This window comes from Halictus rubicundus, unplaced genomic scaffold (genome assembly GCF_050948215.1).
Source record: "Halictus rubicundus isolate RS-2024b unplaced genomic scaffold, iyHalRubi1_principal scaffold0027, whole genome shotgun sequence".
Classification (NCBI taxonomy): domain Eukaryota; kingdom Metazoa; phylum Arthropoda; class Insecta; order Hymenoptera; family Halictidae; genus Halictus; species Halictus rubicundus.
The window spans coordinates 1,937,398-1,950,280 of NW_027488568.1; the positions used below are offsets into that span (position 1 = coordinate 1,937,398).

General features: G+C 37.5%; 2 long non-coding RNA genes across 2 annotated transcripts in view; one reads left to right on the top strand and one right to left on the bottom strand.

The window, feature by feature from the left end:
* LOC143363186 (uncharacterized) overlaps positions 1–12,883 on the top strand; it is a 290,698-nt gene that overhangs the window by 44,573 nt on the left and 233,242 nt on the right. The window lies entirely within an intron of this gene.
* On the bottom strand, positions 1,072–1,682 carry LOC143363188 (uncharacterized). The gene is made up of 2 exons (XR_013083767.1): positions 1,337–1,682; positions 1,072–1,222 (listed from the first exon to the last, which is right to left on the bottom strand). It is a non-coding gene; the product is annotated as an uncharacterized LOC143363188 (long non-coding RNA).

Genomic DNA, 12,883 nt, shown 5'->3' on the forward strand with positions numbered 1-12,883 from the left:
TTTTTTTCATAATTTTTGGTTTGCAAAATCGATTTTTCGAAAAAAATTCATATTAATAATCACGATGAGACACAAATAACATAATAACATAAACGTGGTCAACTGAAAAGTTCGATATAAAATCGTCAATTTTATGCTTTCGGAGTTGTTTAAAAATCGATTTTGCAACCAAAAATTATGAAAAAAATCTTAGTCGTGTATGATATTAGGTAGAATATTGATGAATTTTTTTTATAATTTTTTGTTGAGCATGGTGCGACTAAAAATAAATTTGGTTTGGGAGCACTTTTCATCATCTTTTCTGGCTATATCTTAAAAATGGACAAAAAAAAATTACTTAAAAATTATAGAACTTATTTCTGTACACACCATTAAACCCGATTTTTAAAGAGAATTAGTCCTAATTTTAAAAGTTGTAGCAAAATGTGCGCTTCGCCGAACCGGGAATCGATTGCGCTAATCGGTGGAACGCGTCGAATAGTCGAGCAGGCAGCTCTGACGACGTTACGAGTCGGCGGAGGGGTTAGACTCCCCCCCCCCCCTGCCGTGGGACGGCGCGGCCGCGTAGGCAAGATTCGTTACCGAAACCGTTTTCCATAAGAGTTTTCAATATTAATTTAGTCTTCGTTATTCTCCGATTTATAGCGAATTTAGATTCGTTTTTATCAGAAAAACATCTCCAATCGGCTCATAATATTTTCATTACGATATTTTTAATAATAAGACAGTTGGGTTCTGGTTGTTCATTATTAATAGGCAATGTGTTACAATGTTTCCTTTCGTAATTTCTTCCGATCGTGGTCTTGAGAATTTAAGTGGCTCATTGTCAGTCAGGCAAGCAGCTACCGGACACAACAATGCAAGCTCATAAGCATTGCTTAATAATAAAAATCTAATTTTTGCAATAATTTATTGTCATGTTATGAAAATATGAACAACAAATTGTAAATATTTTTCTGGTAAAAATGAGTCCAAACACGCCATAAATAGAATGAAAAGGATGTTAAGGAAGTGTGTAGGAATAAAGTGTAAATAAATATACATAATTACGCGGAATATTTACCAAAAAAGTAACATTAATAATGATATATTTAAATACTAGCAAAAATACATAATAATGTTTTTAATATGAATTCCTCCGCATGTGGGTGAATTTGTGCTTCTTGATGCTCCCTACATATACATACATGTACATTATATATGTATATGCGCAGATGATCTCCTAGAAAGAATACATTACAATTAGACATAAAAACATACTTTTACATATGTAATAAATTCTACTAGTTATTGGGCTTTAAAAATCAAGCCACGTTACTATTAAAACCAGATATACCATTATACGTATAATGCAATTGTAATAGCATGCCACTCTTTCATCTTAGTTCTTCTATTACTTCCCAATGCATTGATGTAGTACATGCAGTGGTCAAAGTAATAAAATTAACAGGATGGGCCACGTGAAGGCGTGAAAGAAGGTCTTATCCATCCCAGAGTACATTAAATGTTTACCAACATCAGCATACGTGTACAAACGTATACACCACAATAAAATATACGAAGTTATATATTTACACATTTTATTAAGTAAAAGAACATTGAGTGTACTCCGAATCGTGAAAAAAAGAATAAATCAAGCAAAAAAATCGTTAAGAATATAATACAAAGTCTTTGCATGATAATAAAACATCCAAACCAAACTACTACAATCACCATATTCCTCGAGCCAAAGCAACTACAAATGTATTTCAAATATTACAATGCAGCTGTATATATTTCTTAATTGCTTCTATAAAAAAATCATTTACAAAATGTTTATTAACCTAGTTTCCAGAATTTCATATACACGACGTATACGCAAATCTCTATGCATGAAATTCCGAAAATATGATTAATAACTGATTTTAATGAATTTATTATAGACACACTTAAAAAGTATATTGAAATACCAACAGGATTATCGATAAAAATGAAAAAATTTAAACATGTCTGAAATGCGATAATTTGGAAAATGTTTTCGCGGAATTTTTTATACATCTACATTTCTTGCCGAGCCACACTGTATCCTTATGAATTTTTACTGTTAATGTAAAATATACAATGTCTTTCTTATGTTCAGCGCATTCATCTTGGTTAAAGCAGTTTGGATATTTCTGTTCCACAGAACGTGAAATTATCGAAAATATCGATAGTTTATCTAATATGAATGCCTCGCTGCGTATGGATGGGTAAACCATGTCAAAAGTTTTATTTATAATTTTAAAAATGGCCGAAAAATGTACACTCGGGACACAAAGATGCCCAAATTCAATGTTATCGTGTACAATATATGCTCTAAAGGATAACAGTAGTTGCTCGTCTCGTGTGAACGTTGCATTATTCTCCAAAAACATATCGTAACACCTACGACATCCCGATTTTTCAATACATTTTTTAGCGATATACCCTGCAAAGTATTCAAGCGCACACGATTCTAGCTAGCACACCGATGTTGACAGTTCTTCAATATTATCGATTTCAATATTGTCATCAAAACTATCATCATCTGTGTTCTCTTGGATAGCAGACAATGAAGCATCTGATTCCAACGTGGCTGATTCACATTGTGCTATCATATCCCCCGGCATTAACGGTGCATCGTCATCAGGCATGCAGTTACCACTATGTATACTACGATTCAAATTCAATAATATATTTTTTTGAATTGCAAGACGCACCGCTTTTACCGAAGGATTGCGATCATAGGTGCCACCGTGCATTCGAAGAACGGAAAAAAAATGTTCAATGCAATCGCTGTTTAAGCGTGATGTTATAAGGAACATACTGCCTTCTTCTTTTAAATCGTTCCACAACTGCAAGGTGGCATTTATAGATTGCCGTAATCCCAAAAGACATGGATGTGTTTTACGACCGTTAGAAGAAAGTACAAACCAATTGCTCATGTTGGTAACATGCGCAATTAAATGTTGATCAATGTTATTAAAACACGAAATAGCACGCTTCATGGGATTTGGATCACTGGTAGATCGACTGTTTAAATTACCAAACAAATCATTAAGCGTTTCAAAGAAACTAGCTGTGTGTTGTACAGTATTTGTATTAATGCTACCAGTGAGTGAAGCGGTAAACATAGCAGCTGACACTCTTTTGCTAAAAACTTGAAGAGCAAGCTTACACTTCATTTTATCAAAAGAATTTGGAAAAAAATGTTTATCGGATAATTTGTAAGCTGCTCGCGTACTTTTATCTTTCTCCAAATTCCAGAGAAGTACTACATCGCGCCACGAAACTATACAGTCATTAATAGAAAAATCATAATTTAATAAATTATTCCTAATGCTCTTGAATAAATGTAAATAATCAAAAATGTAATACATTTTTTGACCATTTCTTATAAAAAAATGGCTTCTCAACAGAAACACGTTCATCTGCTACGCTTTGATAACTACTTCCCTGATCGGAAACAACTGCTCTGACTTTCAAACCTGTCTCATGCAGTGCATCTAATATTTCATCTAAAGTAATTGATAAATCATGTTTTTTAACACCAGTTTTTGATACAAAGAAAGCCAAAGGTTGTTTCCAATTAGTGAACAGCCCGCGTATCATAAATACAAGAACCTGTGTACCCACAGCTACATTTCTACCCAAAAATCCTAAATCTTCGAAACCTTCAATGACCTGCCGTTTTGGGTGGAAATCGAGACACTTTTTGATGGCCATTTCATCAAATACAAGGGTGGAATTACGATCTGCAATTTCCATGTAAGAAGATTTAAATTTTATCGCGTTAAATAAATTTGGACAAATTCCTGGCCAAATGTCGATTTTCCCGAACCATCGACTAATTGTGGATGGACTTGGCAAATGAAAACCAAAAATTTCACGCATTTTATGGTACAAAACGGGAGAAGTGTAGTGCATTGTAAGGCATAATTGTTGCTCCTTTTTCGAAAAAATTCTCCACGATTTGAGTTTAAGCAATATGAGGATGACAAATGTCAATAAGTACCCGGAAATTCTTTTAGAAATTGCGTTCTTCAAACATGTATCATCGATATTGCCTGAAGAAAGCTTATCTTGCAACCGATTTATTGCCTTACACTTTGCCCGCAATTGCAAGCGAAGAGCCTTATATTTTTTCTTCTCTTCCTCTAATTGCACCTAGGTTTCCATTAGCTGCTGTTCCAAACCATTACAACTTTGTATTGATGACATGTCATCCTGTATAGACATAGTGTCTGACTCAGTGCTAAAACTATTATTATTCATATCGGACGAATGAAAAATTTCCGGTACGGCATCTTTGCGCAGTCTACCCGACGCGTAAAAAGAATTATTAGAAACATGTTGACTGCACACATATTGATTTTGTAATATTTTATCAGACATTTCCACCCAATCATCTACGCCACAGTTAATCAGGCACGTTATGCACCTATCACTATCTCTCGTTGGAAATGAATGAAAAGAAATATTGTTCGTTGTAGTACGGTTTGTTAAACCACAAAAGGAATAGGCACACTTTTTATAGTGAGTTTTCCGTTCATTCCGCTTCATTGTATGCGAGAAATAGGATAGCAAAGTGATTAGAGAGAAAATAAGCAGATTACGGAACACTAGCTTTCTATAATAGTAAATGCGATATTTACTAAGCGCATGCAATATAAAATAATATATATGTATGTATATGATTTACCTGAATATAAGCTTCCCCATGTAGAAACGTCTCCTTCGATGCACTCGCGTAACAGGCGTAACGAAATTAAAAGGACACAACATTCTTTTGTTTCATTCATCATTTATACAATACTAGTTCTGGCTGATACGGTAGGATCTGACACGGAATGGTAAGGGGGCTCTAGAGCCCCCCGAGCGTGAGACAGAAAAATACATTGGGTGATTGGTCTACTCCTATACCTCGTCTATGGTAGAAGTATCGTTTGAGGGATACTGTGTGTACCGCACGGGTCGAAGCGAGACAGTCGATCATCGCATGATCGCGGTTGTTCCTTCGAAACCTCGACAGAGCGTACTCTGAGGCCACGAATCGTGCCAAAGAGTGGACTGCTGGGTCCCGAGGAACTGCCGTGGTTTTCTGCGAGTCTCGTCCGGATCGGGACTATTTCTTTTCACGCAATCGCTGTTTTTCTGTCGTGACCTTAATCGAGCCTACTCTCCTACTTCGTACGATCGCGGCTACTCTGTCGTGACCTAATCAGAGATTACTCCAAGGCCACGTATCGTGACAAAGGGTAGACTCCTGGGTCCCGTAGAGCGACCGAGGTTTAGTGCGAGTCTCCCCCGAATCCGTACGATAGAGCATCGCACGATCCCGAGTATTCCGTCTTGACCTTTGTCAGAGATCACTCCGAGGCCACGTATCGTGCCAAAGGGTGAACCTATTGGTCCCGTGGAATAACCGAGGTCTAGTGTGCGTCTCTACTGAATCGAGACGATCGAGCCTTGCACGATCGTGGGCACTCTGCCGTGACCGGTACCCGAGAACACTCCGAGGCCATGTATCATGCCAGAGAGTAGACTCGTGCGTCCCGTGGAGTGACCAAGGTTTAGTGTGCGTCTCCACCCAGGCCACTTGTACGAACAGCGGGCAGGTGCCTGGATGGTTTGACGGGTACGATGTCGTTCGATCGCGGAATTCGGGTCAGATTGGAGCAATCGGACTTTGCACGATCACGGGCACTCTGCCGCCGCCTTGTCTCAGACTGCTCAGAGGCCACGTTACGTGCTGAAGGGCAGGCTCATTGGAAGCGTAGAGTGAAGGCGATTTTGTGTGTGTCTCCATCCTGATCACTCGTACGATTGTCCGGCCGAGTGTAAGGGTGGTCAGACGGGTCACGAACTGCTTTTCGCGGGCCGTGATCCACGCTGGGTCATTATTCTAAATTGATTCCGAAAACCGGACGTAGAGTCGAGCGAGCGTACCGCGAGCGATCGACACGCGTTGAAACGATTTATTTACGCGTCGCGAACCTTCGACGCAGGAGCCCGACGCGTTTTGTTTTACTCGTCACCGCGGTGGTATTTGTTTTGTATACAGTTCTTGCCAGAATATAGATATCCTTTGTTACCATATCTGGGTCTATAACATCTCATTTAACTCGTCCAAACCTCGCCGCTTTCCAGTGCCTGGAGGCACGAATCCATTCTATCTCGCGAACTCGCGGGTTTTCGAAGAATAGGGTAGTAGCAGGCCCTGCGAAACGATTAAAGATAATTTCGAGAAGCGAAGTAGGGATACAGGTAGCAACGTATTCGGGTAGAGTGAAAAGAAAGGAAAGTACGGTTACAACCTTCGAATAACGAATAAAGATAAAGTATCTTTTATTCGAATCGTTATTTATATAATTTTTTATCTAAATAATGCCCAACTCTGGTAGGTACGCCACGTCTGATGAAGCAGGTATCGATTAGAAAGAAATAGGCAAACCGGCGGCGGATGTAGAACGGAAATAAATTTTTAGACTTTATATGTTTTTGTACGATTGCGACGATTTTGTTAAAATTTGTGTACCGTTAAAATCAATTTTTTAAGAGCTCACAATAAAGGGGAGGAAAGATGTACCTACGTAATACGGAAATTAGTTTTTCGGGCATATTTGATTTCATAAAATTGCCACAATTTTTTTAAATATACGACGAAGCGTACTCTTTGCAATAAGACCAGAATTAAGTCGATTAATTTATCAGCCATATTTATTTCCGTAGAACCACGAGAATCTTTCTAACCAGTCACCACAAGGTAGTCCGTTTCTAATAGAACAAACCTTAAATCGATTCATCGATTTTTCTCGAATAAATTCTCAAAAATGTCCTCTTTCACAATAACGGAGGAGTAAGGTTCGAAACTGAATTATGACTGTGCGGAGACTATATCAATACTTTGCCCCATGTTTTGCCCGTAGCAAGGCTCAAATAAAAGGAAGGAAACGAATGATAAATTATCTTGTTTAATTAGAAAATTTGAGAGAAACGAGAAGGTTCAAGAGACAGGGCTGGCGAGCCTGCGAGTTGTAATTCGCTCGTTTGATTTCGTCGATCAATGTCGCTCCGATTAAATGGAATTTTCGCTATCGATACAAGCACTTTAAGCCGTTCAGAAGGTACAAGCCGCCAGATAGACTGCTCCAATGGTGCCAAGATTACACGGGAGAATCTACCAAGGATTCCCGGCGCGTCATGTCGATACGTTCGATTTGGTGTATCGGTTTCTTCCACTTTCTCTTACACCCTCCCGCCATCCCACTCTCTCTCTCTCTCTCTCTCTCTCTCTCTCTCTCTCTCTCTCTCTCTCTCTCTCTCTCTCTCTCTCTCTCTCTCGCTGGAATTCATGGAATCCCCGAGCGTAGTTCCAACAGAATGTTCCAATTTACCGGAACACAATCGCCGACTGTCGAATGGCGTCCAATTGCTCCAGAGATTCATCCGTCCGAGATCAAATATCTCAGACCAGGGTTTCGCATGTTTGACAAATTGTTTCTCTCCAGTGCCCATTTAGCTGCGATATTATTCATCAACGAGCTTATCTCCTGCTTCGACAACCGAGCCACTTGTTTGGCTTCCGTGTAGGATGAAGGGTATGAAATCGCCTTCTGGACGGCCATTAATCTAAGAAATTCATTCGTTGATGTCCTGTTCTCGGAAAATTAGTTGGATCAACAATTGCGAAGCTTGTTGGGATTGTTTATCATTATGTAAATTAAAATATCTGCAAAACTAATAATTTTTCGACATGCTCAACACTTTTTTGAAATATACAAACACGGATAGATTCGTGTGGGTTGGTACGAAAATATCCTGTTGTACAATGGCGGGACACGATTTTTCCATTGCAGCAGCTTTGATGAAGTCGATGCTTTTTGCAGCTCATGGAGATTTATATACGATCGTTAAAGAGATAGTTGAGTCATTAAAAATAGTATAAGTAGACTGCGGGTTTGTATGCGTCCATAGAATTTATACATTTCAATTCGATGCAAAATTAAAATATGGTATCCGCTTCCAGCATTGAGTTTCAAGACTCTAAGGGATCAATTTTCGAGTATCCGGGATCAATTATCGAGATTGCACGTTGAAGTAGAGAGAAAAGTCATCGAGTAGCTCGGGCGATAGAATTCTAATGCGAAATAAACCAAAGACACACCAAAAAAGAGATCAAATTTATTTCCCTTTTAAATCATTTAAGCGTTTCTAGATTTTCTAAATGCTTCTATACTGTTTTGCGTTTGATCCATCCATTTTTAATTAACAGTCTTGTTAATTATTGTTCGTTTAGCCTGGGATGAATAATTCTTCAAAATATAATTGTTAAATACGATGCTCTCATTCGGCTGATGCAAAGCTTTTAAATTCCGCGAATTTGAATGTGAAGATATTTAATCTCCCGATCAAGGAATTTCGACGGAACATAACGAATAAGAGTTTAATGTTTCCGTAGGAATCGGTGTCAGGCGTGGCCAATAATTGCATTGGTACGTTTTCAGCGACGCACAGTGTGTCGAGTATATGGGAATTCGGGAAAAAAGTCATAACTCTTAAATTATGAAATTTTCGAGTAAAGTATCTTAATACTTTTTGAAATAAAATGCAAAGGCGAATCGATTGGTATATAAAAAAATTTTTTTTTTAATTATTAAAAAAAAATTTCTTTTTTAATTGCGATAACTCTTATGTTTTAATAAATTCTTATGTTTTTTTTACTGCATAAAACGTAGTTTACAATTTTAACGAAAATTTAAAAAAAAAGTACAATACTGTATACATTACTTATTCAAATCTTCACAAGGAGGAATTAAAACTTAGGAATCCTTAAGAGAATTCCTTTATTTTACCTAGAAATAAATAAAATGAATAAATTAATTAATTAATAAATTAACATAGATAATATGTTATTAAATAATATGTGTACGTACTATACTACTTCAGCTTCACTATCATCAGAACAAGTGTTTGAGTTGGAATCTGATAAGTAGGATGTTTCATTTAATAATAAATAGTCTCTTATATCTGCAAAATCCTTTTTTTCTTTTTTCGTATGTTTTTTTTTTTATAATGGGCAATAATTGGATCCAACTCCAGTAGAAGACGATTTAATAGGTCTTTATTTGAATTTTCTCTTGATGTCTTGCGGGTATTATGTTCCCGAAAATATTTTATATTTTTATGTTGAGCCTCTAGAGCTTCTTCGGATAATTTGCCAATAGGAACAATTGTATTTTTAATAATTTCAACTGCATGGAAAAGTAATTTATGCGTAGTTACCGGCATCACATACCAATTATAATGTTTTAAATATAATTCTCTAGCTTCTTGAATTATTTCTTGGAATTTAATTATATTTATATTTTCTCCGCTTGAGCAAATGTGAGCAGATTTAAACCAATGCGAAATTAAAGTTTAATGTGCCACCAATTACTGTAAAAAATTCACGGGTGTACTTTGATGTACTTTTTCTAAAACTCTAATCAAAGTTGATAAATGTTAAACATAAAAAATTAGGACAAACTGCGATAATTTAAAAAAACTTTTTGGGAGATTGAAGGTCTAATAATGCTAAACACACCCTGTAAAAATCAAATTAAAAAACCAAATAGCTTGCGAGGGACGCATGTTTTAAAAAATGCGCGGAATTTGACAGTGAAGTTTCAGCCTCAATTTTAATAACAAATTGATTTATTCAGTTAAAATTTAAGGCAGTTTTAGAAACTACGTTTTGTTACGAACATTTTAGGATACATAAATTTGCAGATCTTACACTTTGATTTTCGGACTTTTTTCCATTGGACGACACACTGTGCGACGCAAGGAAAGAGAAACATTGTTCCGGTGAGGAGAGGTGTTCTCACTTTTGTTAGTTCCACTGCCATAATTCTTCCAGCCACGAGGCTCAGGGACAAACAGTTTCTCTAGAAATAAAGCATCGCCCATAGAAAGGGCAATTTTTTTTGCGCAACATAAGTCTTTTGCACAAAATGTGTGTCGCGGTGGGCACCACCCACGTGTTCTCAGCAAATACCACTCTTTTCTTCAGTTGAAACAGAAGCATACTCTTTCAGGCCGAACCCAGGCCGAGGGAGGAGAATTTAGAGGGAGAATTGCTTACAGTTTTTGAATTCATCCAGATTTAATCAGATGATTTAATCGCAGATTTAATCTGTGACCAATTGATACGATTATAGAAAACATGACGACGGAGAGAGAAATAATTAACGCGTTTGCTACTAGTGTTTGCTACTAGCGGTTGTTTTGGCAACAAGCTTCATCATATGATATTCTTCAAAACGTCCTCTTTTAAAATGTGGTGTCATATACGATCGGTAAAATATCGATGGAAATATTAATAATTACAGTATAACCTCGCCTGTTGCAACCTCATTTATTGCATGAACTCCTCGTTCGTTCCACGTTCAGTGTCCCTAGATGAGGAGGGAGAGCACGAATTGAGGGGACAAAGTTACCCTCTGTTTGCAGAAGACTTGTAGAAGAGGAAATTCAAAAGAGCCAAGAACATGTGGGGAAGAGTTCCGTGAGAAGAGTGAAGGAGAGAAATGCGGACAGTGGGGCCTCATTCTCTCTCATACCACGGGCTAGGAGCGTGGAAGTAGAGGGGCGGTCTATTGACCATCCCTAGTGAGGTTAGGTTTTTAGTGGGTATGGGTACGCCGAACGTCTGCGACCTGAGCCCCACACTACCCCATTCTGGGGTGTGCGTACGGCATTTTCCCCCTCACCCTTAAAAAAAAAAAGAAGAGGAAATTCGAGCGGCGACAAGTATTGATCTGGCGACTATGTCCGTTGCCAGGGACGCTGTTACGAGTTGCTGGATCTTGTTGCGCACCCTCGATTTTGCACACATTTTCGTATTAATACAGTGGTGAGACAACACACCGATAGAAATAATTAACGCGTTCGCTACCAGCGTTTGTTTCGGCAATATTTCTTTAAGGTGTAACATTTTATCAAACGCAACACATCCTCTTACGAAATGTGAACAATATATGATTACAAAAACGCGAAGAGTTTCTCTCTGAATCGTTCTATGCTTCATATGTAATATTGAATGTCTACGTGGGGAAAATTAATTTGATTTTTCTTGCACGAATGAAATCGCGATTGCCATACACGCGCGACAATTTCAACGACCGACTCTGTGAATTCATTTGAGGAAAATCAAATAAGAAAAACGAAATGCAGATAAAACAAGATTGTTTGCAGCGTTCGTAACGCGATCGTTATTACACAGTTCCGATGAAATAGTATTTTGAAGGAGAGTGAGAATCGAACGAGTGAATCGTTTTATTGTTCAAATAAAATACTCTGACTTTTCGCAAACGAGGACTTATCGAAATAACAAAAAAGTCACTAAAATCAAACGCGTAATTCTCCAAGTATGCAAACGATTTGGAATAAATTGAACCATTTACTGAAATAATATTTTCCTCTGTCTTTAGAGCAGAGCCTGTTACGAGGATGCTACCTGATAATTGCGTTTCTACCCCCTATTCGATGATAGTGTTATACCAGTATTACAGCGTCGTGTAATGTCCACAACTGTAATAAGACAATTTTTTAATAATTGGACCAAACGACTTTAATCTTTTCGAGATATTAGAAAAATTAGTGTCACAAACCAACAGATTTTTTTTCAAAAAATTGCAATTGGTCACAATCGTAGAGAAAAATTTGAGGGTTACTTTTTATTACCGTTTTTTATTCGGGCCTGTCTTGAATATTTAAAAACTGCATTTGTTAAATATTTGTCCTGAAGACGGAATTTTTCATTTCTCGCTAGAACATTTCTACAAAGAAAATATCTGGGTTGTATGTCTTGTTACTTGATCGTTTCGAGGTACTTCGATGTTTTATTTCGATCAACGCCATGTAGGTCATCTATGGGAACAGATGCCTGCCCCTGGCAAAACGCTTTTCCCACCAACGTGGTCGGCTAAGCTGAGTCGTACGAGGGAAAAGACGAAGGGGCACCGCAGCCCGGTAAAGATGCGAGCTGCGCGAAAGAGATCTGGTAGGGGAAGCAAGCGGCTCCTACCGTGCCATTCCATGTTTTCACAGCACATTCTTGTGCAGCGTAATTGTTTTATTCTGCATCATTATTCAAGTACATCAATGTTACTGATACGCATACTGAAAATTTCATCGAAATCAGTTGACGAAGAAAAAAACAGCGTTTTCTACTAAGGATCTCCATAAGAACGATTGAATTTTGTCAGTACTTGTAGATTGTATTTATTCTGTTTTTTTTTTATTCTATAATTATTACAGAATATTTTTTGTTTAAGAATCATTATTTTATAAATATCGCAATAATTTCCAAAGTAATTTTAAATTCTGATATTTTGTTAGATTGTCACCTAGTAATCACTTTCATATTTCCTATATGTGTAAACTCCACACAATCCAATTTTGCAAAAACTTTAACAGCTTCTATCTCAATAACTATTTGTTTGCGACATATTGTTCCTTTCAAGCTTTTTCTCTTCTCGATCAGCAGAAGGTGTCAATGTAAAAAAGAAACTGTAACAACAAGTTTCTTCGTTATAAACAATTTTACGGCAAGTTTCTCTTATAAACGTCCACCGATCCAGAGATGTAGATTCATCCCTAGGACGGATGACCGTTACTATTTATACACCCTGTACATAATCTGCTTCATACAAAGGTAATAGGGGTATCGTATAGGGGTAACAATAAAGGGAACGAGACAGGGGATTCACAGCTGCATCAGAAAGGGGATTCGCATAGTTACAAGACATTTTAAATTCGGGGGCCGGCAGGCATTTGGCCTTGACTGTCACGCTGTGTTACGCTGTGCCTTTTTTTCTAAACATTTTACGTCTTCAATAAG